Source organism: Mesoplodon mirus, assembly GCF_964341445.2.
Source record: "Mesoplodon mirus genome assembly, chromosome: 16".
NCBI lineage: Eukaryota > Metazoa > Chordata > Mammalia > Artiodactyla > Ziphiidae > Mesoplodon > Mesoplodon mirus.
The window spans coordinates 34,247,882-34,262,423 of record NC_138992.1 but is presented as its reverse complement, the minus strand read 5'-3'; the positions used below and the strand labels follow the sequence as shown (position 1 = coordinate 34,262,423).

The 14,542-nt window shown below is 43.6% G+C and overlaps 1 long non-coding RNA gene across 1 annotated transcript; it reads right to left on the bottom strand.

The window, feature by feature from the left end:
• Positions 1 to 815: 815 nt before the first annotated feature.
• LOC309791856 lies at positions 816 to 7,574 on the bottom strand. Its single transcript, XR_014291571.1, has 3 exons — positions 7,437 to 7,574; positions 1,761 to 2,038; positions 816 to 1,301 (listed from the first exon to the last, which is right to left on the bottom strand). It is a non-coding gene; the product is annotated as an uncharacterized lncRNA (long non-coding RNA).
• Positions 7,575 to 14,542: the final 6,968 nt, after the last annotated feature.

The following is a 14,542-nucleotide window of genomic DNA, read 5'->3' as shown; positions in this document are numbered from 1 at the left end:
CCTGCCTCTCCTGGCTATCTGGCTTTTATCACACAGAAACAGAGGAGAAAAATAAATTGGGAATATGGATAACATTTAAGTGACTCTGAAAAGTTTTGTGACAACATGGACCTGTTTCAAGAATTATTTTTAACTGCAGACATTTGGTCCCAGTAGGAAATAAAACTTAAAAGGACAGTTATAATTAGGTCACATTTTGAGAAACTTATTACCTTTTGCTGTATGTCCCTGGAGTAGTGTATCTTAAATGATTTTAGTATTTAGATTCAATCATGGTGCACAATTCCATTTTTCTATGCAAGAGTGAAAAACAAATAAGAGAAATTATGATAGCAGTGTTAGATGAAAGCAAAGGCAGGAACAAATTTACTTTGGAATAGAAGAAAGAAATATCATATAATTTGTCTTCTCACTCCCCTCTCTTTCCTTTCTTCTTGTCTACATCTTAAAAAAGTGTCTGTGGAAGGACCCTGGATCATTCCATCTGTATTCCCCATTAAATGTCCTTTTTAATTTAATTTACTTTAATTTTATTTTATATTAATTTATGTTATATTATGTTATTTTTCAACTTTTCAGAATTTTGTTCAATATCCTTGTTCTGAGTCAAACATTACTTTTTATTAAACATTTTTTTAAATTTAATTTTTATTTTTCTATTGGAGTATGGTTGATTTACAGTGTTGTGTTAGTTTCTGCTGTACAGCAAAGTGATTCAGTTATACACACACACACACACACACATATACATGTGTGTGTATATATATATATATATATATATATATATATATATATATATATATATCTCCACTCTTTTTTAGATTCTTTCCCCATATAGGCCATTACAGAGTATTGAGTAGAGTTCCCTGTGCTATACAGTAGGTCCTCATTAGTTTATTTTTGCTTTGGATGAAAATTTGACCAAAGACAGCCCTTTCATGTCTCAAGTACAATATAGTGAAGCAATTTAGTGGAAGAAAGGCTGGTATCTCACTGGGAGCAAGAAAATTAACATTGGCTGTAATACTGTTTCTATGATCTCTGTACAGGTTTCAGCACCGAGGCCCAAGTAGGGACTAGTTATTGGACCCTTGGGAGTGAGGCTGATAGTAAAGGGGGAGAAAGTTTGAAGATGGAGTGAGGAGACGACAGTGGACAAAGCAGGAGTCACACCTCTCTTCTGTGAAGAATGTCCCACGAGATCTTTACTAGACTGGAGCCTGGCAGAATTGAAGGCCCTTTGCTCTGTGTTCTGCAGACACATGATGAGGTCTAGCCAATCTCTTTTCCATCTGATGAACCTGTGAAATTAAAAAAAGGAACATTAAAATTTATCTGTATGGCAGTGCATTAAAATGGGCCAGGGATGTTTTCTCCCATTGACAAATACATAATATATTCTTATAGTTAAATATTTGCCTACAGAAATGATTTTACTAGATTCTTCCTAACCTTTTTAAATATAAAAGTTTCATGAAATCTGTATACTTGGGAATTCCTTGGCGGTCCAGTGGTTAGGATTCTGTGCTTTCATTACCAAGGGCCCAGGTTCAATCCCTGGTCAGGGAACTAAGATCCTGCAAGCTGCATGGCATGGCCAGAAAAAAAAAAAAGAAAAAAAAATTGTATTCTTTACCATTCATCTGGGATTAAATCATGATTTGCCTTGGATGAGTGGATGTGTTGCTATTTACCAAGTTAAATAAGATAGAAGAATTGTGTAGAGAGATCAGAGTTACACATACCAAAAGCTCACTTACATTTGATGCACAGAGACGTTGCTTACGGGAAAATGGCACAGTGGGTCCCCTCCCTGACTGGAGGAAATGTGGGAGTCAGCCGCGGTCATCAGCCATGTGAGAGTGAGTTGCAGCCATTCGTCATGTGGTGGCCTTGGTGGAAGCTCATACTAAGTGTCCTCTCTTGGCAGGTCAGCATTTCTGCTGCTTCCTGCCTCAACTGCCCTTCATTTTGTACCTGTTCTTCTTAGAAGTCAGAACGTGTGTTTTGCTGCCGTGCAATCTGTATTGGGAAAGATCTGTGGGAAAAAAAAATACTCAGAGAAGTCAGGGATTAGCAGTTAATGAGCTATCCTACCTTCCAGACCCAACAGTGCAATTGACCTGGCAACTAGTCCACCCCAGCCCTTTTTCATACATTCTAAAAGGAGGCCTTCCCCCTCTGTTTTCCTGTCTGACAGACCTTCCTATGATACGGTAGACTAGTCTTTATCAGTTAGTGATGGATGTGTTACAACTTCTAGAGTGCACACCAACACCTTAACTTAGGTGTCACCAACTCCAACAATTACAGGAGCCAGGCAAGTACTATGAATGAGCACAGGTTGAGTGGGGACTAGGAGAAAAGATGCCCCTTCATAATATGGATGTATGGGTCCACTGTTGTCAAAATTCCTAATTTTTTAGAGAGTTTGGGAATCTGGATTTTTTTTTTTTTTTTTTTTTTTTTTTGCAGTACGCGGGCCTCTCACTGTTGCGGCCTCTCCTGTTGCGGAGCACAGGCTCCGGACATGCAGGCTCAGCGGCCATGGCTCACGGGCCCAGCTGCTCCGCAGCATGTGCGATCTTCCCGGACCGGGGCCCGAACCCGTGTCCCCTGCATCGGCAGGCGGATTCTCAACCACTGCGCCACTAGGGAAGCCCAGTAATCTGGATTTTTATATGATCTCCTAACACTGAAATGTTGGGTAGTCAATTCAAAAATTAAGTAACTCTCTTAGAACAAACAAACAAATTGAAACACACACACACACACACACACACACACACACACACACTCTGGATCCTCCATGAAAGCCAGTTAATTACATCTGCATGAACTCGGGTGGATTTAGAGTGTATGGTAGAAAATATCTTGGCACACCAAACTGTTGTCACTGGTTACCTTTGGGAACAAGAGTGAGTGTGGGGGGGAACTCTTACATTTTTCTCCCTATACTTTTGTATTGTTTGAATTTGGGGCAATGAGAATACATTTGTATATTACTTATGTAGTTATTTTAAAAAAACAACAGTCTGAAAAATACAAGGGACAGGCTTTAGAAGTTGGAAGACTCCAACATTTAAAATGGCTAGAGACTTAACATTTAACGTGGCAGATTGATTGCATGAAAGACAGAAACCAAAAGAAAAAAAAAAAGAAACTTTAAGGAAGCAGAAAAAAAAAGCCAGGGAGCAGGAAAAAAAAAATCAAAAGGACTATCAGTTTACGAAATGAGAACAGGGTCCTATAAAAATCAGAGAACAAGAAAGAGCTCTTTGAAGTTAAAAGGGCAATACCAGAATAACATTCAGTAAAAAAGTTAGAAGATAAAGTTGATGAAATCTCATAGAAAGTAGGAAATTAAAGATACAGATTTGGAAAGTAAGAGAGAAACAATACGAAACTGATATTTGGAAAAGGAGAAGAGAGAAAGCTGAGGAAAGGAAATTACCATAGAAATAATACAAGAAATCCCATGGAGTGCCCAAACACCAGAAATAATAATCATAAAATAAAACCTCACATCAAGGCACATTATCATGAAATTTCAGAACACCGGGAATCAAGAGAAGATTCCTGAGAGATTTCCTGAGAGAAGAAATAGGCCACAACAAAGGGTCAGGAATAGAATGACATCAAGCTTCTCAACAGCAATACTGGGTGCCATCAGCAAATGAAACGTTTGGAAAAAATATTTCTGAACTTGTACTTACAGTTATCCTTCAGTATCCATAAGGGATTGGTTCCAGGACCCCCTGCAGTTACCAAAATCTGCTCATGCTCAAGTCCCTTATATAAAATGGTGTAGTATTTGCATATAAGCTATAAGTTTTGCTTTGGGATATTTTCTGAATTTTCTTTTCTGAATATTTTTGATCCGCAGTTGGTTGAATCCTAGGATGCAGAACCCATGGATATGGAAAGCAACTGTATAGTCAAACTAACACCAAGTGTAAGGGTATAATGAAGACGTTTTCACACAAGAAGGGTCTCATATTTTTTCTATGTACTCATTCTTAGGAATCTATGTGAGGATGCTGTACTTTACTAAAATGAGTAAGCAAATCTAGGAGACTTGGGATCCAGACCACGATGGATCCAACATGAGATCGAGTGAGCAAAGGAAATTCTCAGGGTGGTAGTAAAGATAAGCTTGAAGATGACAGCTGTGCAGCAGGTCTAGAGGAAAACCAGTGCATAATAGAGAGAGCAAGAACATGAAGGGATAACCATAGTAGTATCTCCAGGGGAAAAAATGGAACTAATGGAGGATCTCAAATGTATGACACATAGGATATTTGGGGGCTAAATTATTTTTTTAATTTTAATTTTTTAATTAATTAATTAATTAATTTTGGGCTCTGTTGGGTCTTTGTTTCTGCGCACGGGCTTTCTCTAGTTGTGGCGACCGGAGGCTACTCTTTGTTGCAGTGCATGGGCTTCTCATTGCTGTGGCTTCTCTGGTTGCAGAGCACGGGCTCTAGGTGCGCAGGCTTCAGTACTTGTGGCTCGAGGGTTCTAGAGTGCAGGCTCAGTAGTTGTGGCGCACGGGCTTAGTTGCTCCGCAGCATGTGGCATCTTCCTGGACCAGGGCTCGAACCCGTGTCCCCTGCATTGGCAGGCAGATTCTTAACCACTGCGCCACCGGGGAAGCCCTGGTGATAGACATAATACTCAAAATATTGAATATTAATATAACAAAAAATTGTAATGTAACCTTTGGAAAAATGAAGGAGGATAGTGAATAGCTCCATGTGTGTGAATTAGGAGTGGGAGATACATAATAAAGTTAAATACTTTTCTTCATTAGTAGTCAATAGATAATGCTTAAATTGAAAATCAAGAAATAACATAAGAATTAAAAAAAGAAATATAGGAATAAATATCTGAAAAATCAACTAAAAATTTAAAGCCTTTAGTAATTGAGAACTGGCAATGGGAATGGGGTAGAGCAGGGGATGGATTTTTTTTAAACCTTTGGCTCAAAAAAACCCAAAAAACAAACTAGTCACTGGGGATGTTCCCAGTGTTCTGCTAATACCAACAATGCTGGAATGAATAACCGTATACATATGTTATTTCATTTGGGTGCAGATATAGCTGGAGGATAAATTTCCAGAGGTCAAGGGGCAAATGTATTTGTACTTTTTTTTTTTTTTTTTTTTTTTTCCGGTACACGGGCCTCTCACTGTTGTGGCCTCTCCCGTTGCAGAGCACAGGCTCCGGACACAGAGGCTCAGCGGCCATAGCTCATGGGCCCAGCCGCCCCGCGGCATGTGAGATCTTCCCGGACCGGGGCATGAACTCGTGTCCCCTGCATTGGCAGGCAGACTCTCAACCACTGTGCCTCCAGGGAAGCCCTATTTGTACTTTTGATAGATAATGCCTAATTGCTCTCCACAGAGGTTGTATCATCTTATTCTCCCACCAAAATTGTGTGAATGTGGTTATTTTCCCACAGCCTCATCAGAAGAATGTGCTGTCAAACTTTTGAGTTTTTATCAACCTGCTAGGTGTCAATATGACTGCTCTTATTATAAGTAAGATAAAGAATCTTCTAAATGTTTAAGAGCCATTTATATTTCTTTTTCTCTGAATGCTCTGATTATGTTCTTTGCCCACATTCCTATTATTTTTTTAATCTTTTTCTTCTTGATTTCTTGGAGCTCTTTGTATTTTAGGGAAATCAATCATTTGTATTGAAATTTTTTTTCCACTTTGTTGTTTGTCTTTGCTACTATTTTCTGCTAAGTTTTTGATGGATATGTAGTATATTTATAAATATTTTCTTTGATAGATTCTGGATTCTGAGTCATAATTAGAAAGACCCTCCCCACTGAAAGCTTATAAAGCAATTAATTGATGTTTTCTCTTAGTGACTTTAAGTTCTCACTTTCTACATTTAAATCTTTGATCCATTTAGAATTTATCCTCATATATTGATCCAGCTTCATCTCTTCCAGGTGGCTACCCAGTTGTCCCAACTCTCTTCACTATTTGACTCTCAATTTAAGTACAAATATTACCAGGAAAAAAAAAAGGGGGGGGTGGGCAGAGAAGCCCTGCTGATGACCTAAGTGATGAGGGAAGGGAGGAAGTGGGAAGATCACCTCCTCTTTCCCAGCCTCCCGGTCCCCACACTGCCATTCACACGGCCATTTCCATAGAGTTGTCTCGCCCTGTGGCTGTCATGAGGAGGGATACTTGGCTGCAATGAGAAGTGTGAGTTTCATCCCAGACCCCGGGAGGGATGAAGCAGGAGTTGCTCCAGGAAATTCCCTGTCGCAGGATGACTCAGCTCTAACTGCCTTCCCGCATGACGGCACTGGCACTTAGAGTTCCAGTCCCTGGGAGAGAAAATCTGATTGGTCACTTGCCCATCTCCTGTCAGCAGGGGTCCAAGTGGCAGGATTAGCTGGACATCGGAACCAAGTGGGTGGGAGTAGGGAGGGGCAATTCCAAAGGAAGAGATGCCAGGCAACAAAACCAAAAAAAGCGCCAGCAGCAGCTGTCCACAGCATTTGCAAAAATAGTCACAATAAAAATAGCAGCTATTTGTGGACCATTTCTATAAGCCAGGAACTGTGTTAAGTGTTTTATCTCATTTACGTCTCCGCAGCTGTGTGAGGTTGACAGGTGAGGAAGCTGAGGATGAAGAGAGGTTAAGAGACTTCTCTGGCACAGCTAGTAAATGGTGTAACCAGGACACAAACTTGGATGATCACCCCTGCCCAGCCTCTGCCTTTTAACCATTCAGGGATACTGCTCTCTGAGTAGGAATAAAGGTTTTCCTTGGGGTAACTAACTCAGCTTCTGCTTCCTATACACCCCTGGCTGTTGGCCTCTGTGGGCTTTGGATGTGGCCATAGTTGACTGATCTGGTACTCCCGGGGCTCCTTCAAGTCCCCATTGGTCACCCTGTTGCTCGTTGCCTGCTCTCCTGGTAAGCGTCTGGTGGCTACAGCACCTCTAGGGACCAAGATTTCTCGTTCCTTCTCTCCTCACGGCCATCTCTGGGCAAGGTCCTCTGGGTTGGGCATTGACCTTGTCAGGGAACCATCTCTTCCTACCTGCACAGACCACCCTCAGACCCTGAGCCATTGCCTGGGCCCTCTTGTGCGCCTCTACACTCTCTTCCCTTGGGATGGGGTCCTTCTCCATTAGACACACTGCATGGGAGATTGAGGGGTGGCCTATGTCCCGTAGTGTTAGTCACCACACCCTCTAGGTCAGTAACTGCTCCTTGAATAGGGCTCACACATTTCTGTGTAAATACCCCTCACCCTTCCTTCCACCTGCCCTGGGGCCCCTCTAGCCTGCCTGGATTAGAACTGGGTGCCCCATGGAATCCCCTGGCACCAGCCCTACACTGCTTCATCCCTTGCTCCTCAAGCCCCAGGCTGCCCAGCGGCAAGGGTCTCCTGTGCACTGACCCGCCTTTGGCCCCACTCAAGCCTGGAATGTCTTCTTCTTCCAGCTTCCCTCCTTCACGATTCAGAAGCCTCCAAGGTTCTGCCGTTCTCTGGGCTGAGCAGCTCCTGTTGGGTGTTGTTTGGTGCTCACCTCCAGTTGTAGAAACACCATGATCGAATTTAAACTAGAATTACGCACTCAGCATTGCACAGGTGCTGCTCTTCCAAATGTGATCGCTGCAGGACTGAGTGACTCACAGTCCCTCCCCCTCGGATGTTCTGTGTTGTACACACAGGCTGCCTGCCACGTGTCTCAGCGTGGCACGGAAGCTCCGTCTGAGCAGTCACGAAGGTCACCTGCAGCTGGGGATAGCCATCGGGTTACTTTCTCCTAGGTGGTCTGGTGGGGGGGAATGCCAGCTGTAGGGAAACTCCTCTCCGCATCTGCACCCACGTGGGACCATGGTAACAATGACCAGGATTCACAGGGACTTGGCTCCATGGTCATACACTGCACGCACAACACGGCCCATCACCTCTCCAAACCACAGCCTGCCCCACTCCACCTGCTCAGTGAGGACAAGTCTGATGGCCCTATTTGAAATGTAACCTGGCTCTGGGATTCCAGAGCTCTCTCCCTCCCCGCCCCTACCCCTGCCCCCAAGCACTTAAACTGCAGCACGCTATAAAATGTACTTATTCTGCTTACTGTTTATTTTCTGTCTCTCTCCACTAGAGTTTAACTTGACAAGGGCAGGCAGGGACGTTGGTCTGTTTCATCTAGGACGTATCCCAAGCATCGACAACAGTGTGGGCACATAGTAGGTACTCAATAAATATCTGTTAAGTGAGTGAATTATGCATCCCTAAATGTCTGTGATGGTTGTAAAATAAGCTCATTAACGCTGTGATACTGCTCCCTTCAACAGTGGAGCTAATTCACATGAAAAGATGCACAACATCGTTAATCACCAGAGAAATCCAAATCAAAACCGCAATCAGGTATCACCTCGCACTGGTCAGAGTGGCTTTCATCAGTAAGAACACAAATAACAAATGTTGGCGAGGATGTGGAGAAAGAGGAACCCTTGTGCACTGTTAGTGGGAATGTCAATTGGTGCGGCCCCAGTGGAAAACAGTATGGAGGTTCCTCAAAGAACAAAAAATAGAACTACCATATGATCCAGCAATTTCACTCCTGGCTATATATCCAAAGAAAACAAAAACATTAATTTGAAAAGATACGTGCACCCCCCACTGCTCATTGCAGCATTATTTACAATAGCCAAGGTATACAGGCAACCTGTGTCCACCAGCAGATGAATGGATAAAGGTGTGGTATATATACATACAATGGAATATTACTCAGCCATGAAAAAGAATGAAATTTGCCGCAACACAGATGGAGTTGGAGGGTATTATACTTAGTGAAATAAGTCAGACAGAAAAAGAAAAATACTGTGTGATACCACTTGCATATGGAATCTAAAAGGAAAGCAAACCAGTGAATATAACAAGAAAGAAACAGACTCACAGATGTAGAGAACAAATTACTGGTTACCAGTGGGGAGAGGGGAAGGGGGAGGGGCAAAATAGGGGTAGGGGGTTTAGAGGTACAAACTATTAGGTATAAAACAAGCTACAAGGTTATATTGTACAACATATGGAATATAGCCCACATTTTATAATAACTATAAATGGAATATAACCTCTAAAAATTGTGAATCGCTGTGCTATACACCTGAAACTTCTATAATATTGTACATCAACTATAACTCAAAAAAAAAAAAAGTGGAGTTAATTCCCTTCCCAGCTGAGTGACCGCCTCCTCTCTAATGAATAGAACGTGACTTCTGAGGCTGAGTCATAAAAAGGACAGCTTTCACCTGGCTCCCTCTAATGGCTCACTCACTCTGGGGGAAGTTGTGGCCTTGTTGTGAGCACACTTAATAGCCTGGCAGGCTCACGTGGGGAGAAAGAGAGGCCTCCACCAATAACTGCACCAACCTGCCCGCCATGGGAGCAGGCCATCTTGGAAGCGGACCCTCCAGGTAACAGCAGGCCTAGCTGACATTGTGACCATAACCTCATGAGGGCCCCCAGGCCAGAACTGCCCAGCTAAGGCACGCCTGAATTTCTGACCCACAGATATTGTGAGGATAATAAATATTCATTATTGTGTTCTGTGCTATGTTTTGGGGGTAATTTGTTAGGTAGCAATAGAGAACCAATACACTTTCAAGGTCACCTAGTGCATCGAAAATATGACTTGCTTTATAAAAACTCCACACACACCCCACCTTATACGAAAGTAATGCTGGATAAAGTGGGCTACAACTGTTGATGTGTAAATGAAGGTTGCGTATGTTTGGTGGAGAAGAAAGAAATGTCCCGGGGACATCAAATATAGAAAACTGTCAAATAGGCCCCTGTCTGGCACTTATGTTGGGAATATCGTTTTGAGCCAGTGAGTCCCTGGGGGAGGCATGTGTTAGCCAGGAAGATGGTACAAAGACTTGAGCCCTAACCCAGGGGCGCGTGCTCAGTGAAAACACTTGTCCGCTGATTCGAGTGCCCATTGTTGGCTATGAATGGTGCTCCCAGAGGCTGAAGTGCACCGCTGGGCCCTGCTCAGTGGCTCACAGTCTGGACCTCAACAAAGGCTGCAGCTGTTGTCTTCACTTCGCTTCAGAGCGACCTGAAATTACCATCCCCCAGTGGTGAAACAGCCAGAAGAGCACACCGTTGAGGATGTTAATTAACCCCCTACAGGGTACACACGATAGAAAATAACCACTTGGAGAGCTGCACAGTCTCCCGAAGCCTCATCAGATCAATGCGGCTGCCACCGCTCTGAGCACATTTCTCTTTAGTGCCAGGAATGGTGCCAGATGAGAGGCTCTAGGGGCTTCCAGCCTCCTGCCCTTCTGCCACCAGGGATCACCAGCCAAGACCTGACGACTTGATCTGACAGAGGTGTTTGGTCCCTGGAGTCCCCTCCCGCTCTTGGTGTTTCTGCCTGCAGGGCTCACAGAGGTGCAGATGCCACGTTCTGGCTGGCCATTCATCTGTGTAAGGAGCGTGGTCCTTAACGAGAAGAGTTGGATTGCCTTTGACAGAATGATTGGAGGTTCTCATTTGGCTGAAATGCTCTTATCTGGGAGTTTCACCAGCTCCTGGGGGAAAACACCCAGAAGGCTCTAGCCACTGGCCGTTCACTGGCTACTCCTTTTACAGTCTTATTTAATGGATGGAAGACAAGACACACAAAGCGTGGGTGTTTATGAGTGTCCCGGGAGGGCAGTCAGAGTTTCCTGGAGACCTTGCTTGCTAGTTGTAATAGTGATAACACTGGGTAATAATGAGCATTTGTTCTCTGTCCTGTGCCACGCTAAGCACTTTATGTCTAAATCTTCCTATTTAAGACTCATGACTCCCCTACAATGTAGCTACTATTTTTTTTTTCCTTGTTTTTGGCTGCGCTGGGTCTTCATTGCAGCATGCGGGCTCTTCACTGCGGGCTTCTCTGTAGTTGTGGCGCGTAGGTTGAGTTGCCCCGCGGCATGTGGAATCCTACTTCCCTCACCAGGGATCGAACCCGTGTCCCCTGCGTTGGAAGGCGGATTCTTAACTACTGGACCACCAGGGAAGCCCCCAGTAGCTACTATTTTTATCCTCATTGAACATATGAAGAAATTGAGCTTCAGTTCAGTAATTTGCTCAAGGCTACATGGCTGAAGGAGGGTCTCGCTCCAAATCTACCTATCAAAGAACTGATGTCCCTAGGTAGTCAGTGGTCACTCTCCTGAACATTGGTGGTTCCTGGGTATCTGCCTGTTTCCAAGGTTGGTGAACTTGTTGCATCTCAAGCCTGTCACATCCAGACAAAGCCTTACATCAAGGAAGGAGGAGGCAATAAACCCAGACAGCAGGCCCAGCCCTGAGCACCCCATCCATGCTGCAACGCATGCGTCTAATGATAGTAGTGGATTAAAACAAAAAAGTTAAGTCATGTGCTTTGCTTGAAAAGGAGAGAGGTGGGGCTTCCCTGGTGGCGCAGTGGTTGAGAGTCCGCCTGCCGATGCAGAGAACACGTGTTCATGCCCCAGTCCGGGAGGATCCCACGTGCCGTGGAGCGGCTGGGCCCGTGAGCCATGGCCGCTGAGCCTGCGCGTCCGGAGCCTGTGCTCCGCAACGGGAGAGGCCACAACAGTGAGAGGCCCACGTACCGCAAAAAAAAAAAAAAAAAAAGAAAAGAAAAGAAAAGGAGAGAGGTGAAACTCCCAAATGATTAATATTTTGGGAAAAGTGTTGGTTCTCAAAGGGAAAAACTTCTGTTACCTGGGGTATGCAGAATACTGCATTCCCAATACCACTGGGTCAATGAGATATCTTCATATTAACATCCTAACATACTGATGTACTTTGAGATGATATGATTTTCCCATTTTGCAGGATCCCATAGGTGGATCAAAAGAAGAGGAAACTATTCCAGTGTGCTATCATTGGATTCTCCCTGCTCTACATAGAACTCATCATGGGCTGCTCCAGGCTTGGCTGTCTGGTTTATATAAACAGACACATCAGTATCCCCACACTGGAGGAATGATCCATACCGCATCCACACGTTGATGGTAATAATAATGTTTGCATGTATTTGCTTTGAGCCAAGACACTGCGCTAGGCACTTGCATGTATTATTTCCTTTTATCCTCTCGTTTTCTCCATGGGGTAAGTATTATTATGCTAATTTTACAGGTAAGAAAACCAAAGTAGAGTGAGGCTCAAGTAACTTGCTTAAGATTACAGAGAGAGTAAGTAGTTGAGGCCCAGATTTGTACACCAATCTTTTTCCAAAATCCATGCCTTTTTCAGACAATCTCACTGCTGTGGGTCCTCATGGGCAGAGAAAATACCCGGGACAGCTGGGGATCTTCATACATGGAGAGAGAATTGAGAACAACTTCTGTAAATATAATATTGTAAAGTCAGGTTGATTAAACACACACACACACATGTGATCTGCTTACCCAGAATGAGAGACATTCTTTATATATATATATATATATTTTTTTTTTTTTTTTTCGATACGTGGGCCTCTCACTGCTGTGGCCTCTCCCGTTGCGGAGCACAGGCTCCGGATGTGCAGGCTCAGCGGCCATGGCTCACGGGCCCAGCCGCCCCGCGGCATGTGGGATCCCCCTGGACCGGGGCACGAACCCGCGTCCCCTGCATCGGCAGGCGGACTCCCAACCACCGAGCCACCAGGGAAGCCCGAGAGACATTCTTTAAAATTGTCATCTTGGGAGACTATAACTCCTTCCAAACATTGTCTAAATGCTTTGAATTCCTCATTGAAAATTGTATTCACAACTAGTTGACACAACTCTTCCTTCACTCCTGGTTTCTTTTGGCTACAGCTCCACCAAATAATGATGTCTCCCAGCATGATCACATACCTTGGTCACCAGGTTTACCCTCAAATACTCCAGTTGTTTCAAAATAATCAAATCGATCCAAGGAGGAATATTCGAGGCCATGGAGAATTTTTCATAAAAATCTACGGCAGGCTCTAGGGACAATTTTAAAATATGGTGAGCCATGGTAACGTGGTTTGAAAAAAAATTTGCCACTTGGATGTATAAGCTCTGATTTCTTTGTTAAAATAATAAATAAAGTCATACCATTTGAAGTCACCTAGTGTGTTACAGGGACTTCTTTCCCTATACTTTGTTAACTGCCTCTGGGTTTCTCAGTTGAGACAGAATTTGGAAGCCCACTAATGAGACTACATCTCATTTGGTACAATAATAGTTACAAAGGACAGGGTTTGATGACAGCCTAGTGTCTTGATTTTTTTGTGAAGATAAAGATTCCTTTAGCACTCATGGGATCACTCTTCACTCGAAGGTCATTTCGTGGGCTTCTGACTTGGACCTAGGAAATTTGCTATGGGGGAAAGGTGAGAGAAACTGGACTTAAAGGAGCAAGATTGTTATGGGTTTGAGGTTTTTCTTAGATAAGGCCAGTATAAAAAGAATAGTGGAAAAGGAAGAGGTAACAGTAGGCAGAGAACAGATGATGTGGTCAATGTTTGTGGCATCCTCTTTGGTTCTCCCTGAGGTTCCCTTATCCTGGGCTTGAACTATCTCTGGGTGGTATAGGCCTAGGGTGTTGGGAAGCTAATTTTCCTTGGTGCTGCCCCTAAGTTCAACAGACCAAGCCTTGATTCTGCCGCTTACCATCCACGCGAGTTTGCTCTACCCTTCATGTCTGGAATGGAGCCAAGAAACATCTCGTACCATGGTCGTAAACCAGCTCGAGGCTGATCTGAACTTGATGCCACAGAAACAAGGGACTATTCAACTGGTTATTGGGATAAATTGTCAGCATCATTATCAAGAAGCATGTATTGAGATACCAGTAAGCAGGTAACATTTTAGCACCCATGAAGCATTAAGAAATCATACTTATTAATGTACTAGATTCTGAGTATCTAAACCAGGGGTCCTCAAACTAGCACAAATAATTACATGGAGAACTTTTTCAAAATGCACTTAACTCAGCCTTATCCCTTGAAATCCAGGTCCTAGGAGAGCCTAAGCATCTGTATTTTTGAGGATTCTGCAGCTGAATATAGTTCATATCTAAGGCTGAGAACCAGTGGTCTTTGTGGAATACTGGGAGCCTGTGGAGAAAGCTCAAGAACTCTAAAAAGAAGTGAGCATTTAAAAATAAAATGAATATATCTTTCCTTCCATTACACATTTGCTTTCAACACAACAGAGTGAAATCATCTAGGGGAAAACTAACATTTGTTGAGATGAAATGCATTACGCACATTGCATACTGTGTCAGTCAGAATTCCGTCAGGAAAACAGAAATTATACACGGTATTTCACCTAGAGGGTATTTAACATAGTGAGTGAATTTCACAGGTGTTGGAATATTCAAAAGGGAGCAGTGAGGTAAGTAAACACAGGAAGCAACCTGAAGGTAGGGGGAGCAAAAGGAAAGAGGTATAACCAGAGCCTAGGAATGCAGAGGAAGGGCCACCACCTTAGGACCTGGGCTGCTACAGGGCCATCTTGTACCTGGTAGTGGGACTGCCAAGGGGGCACTGTGTG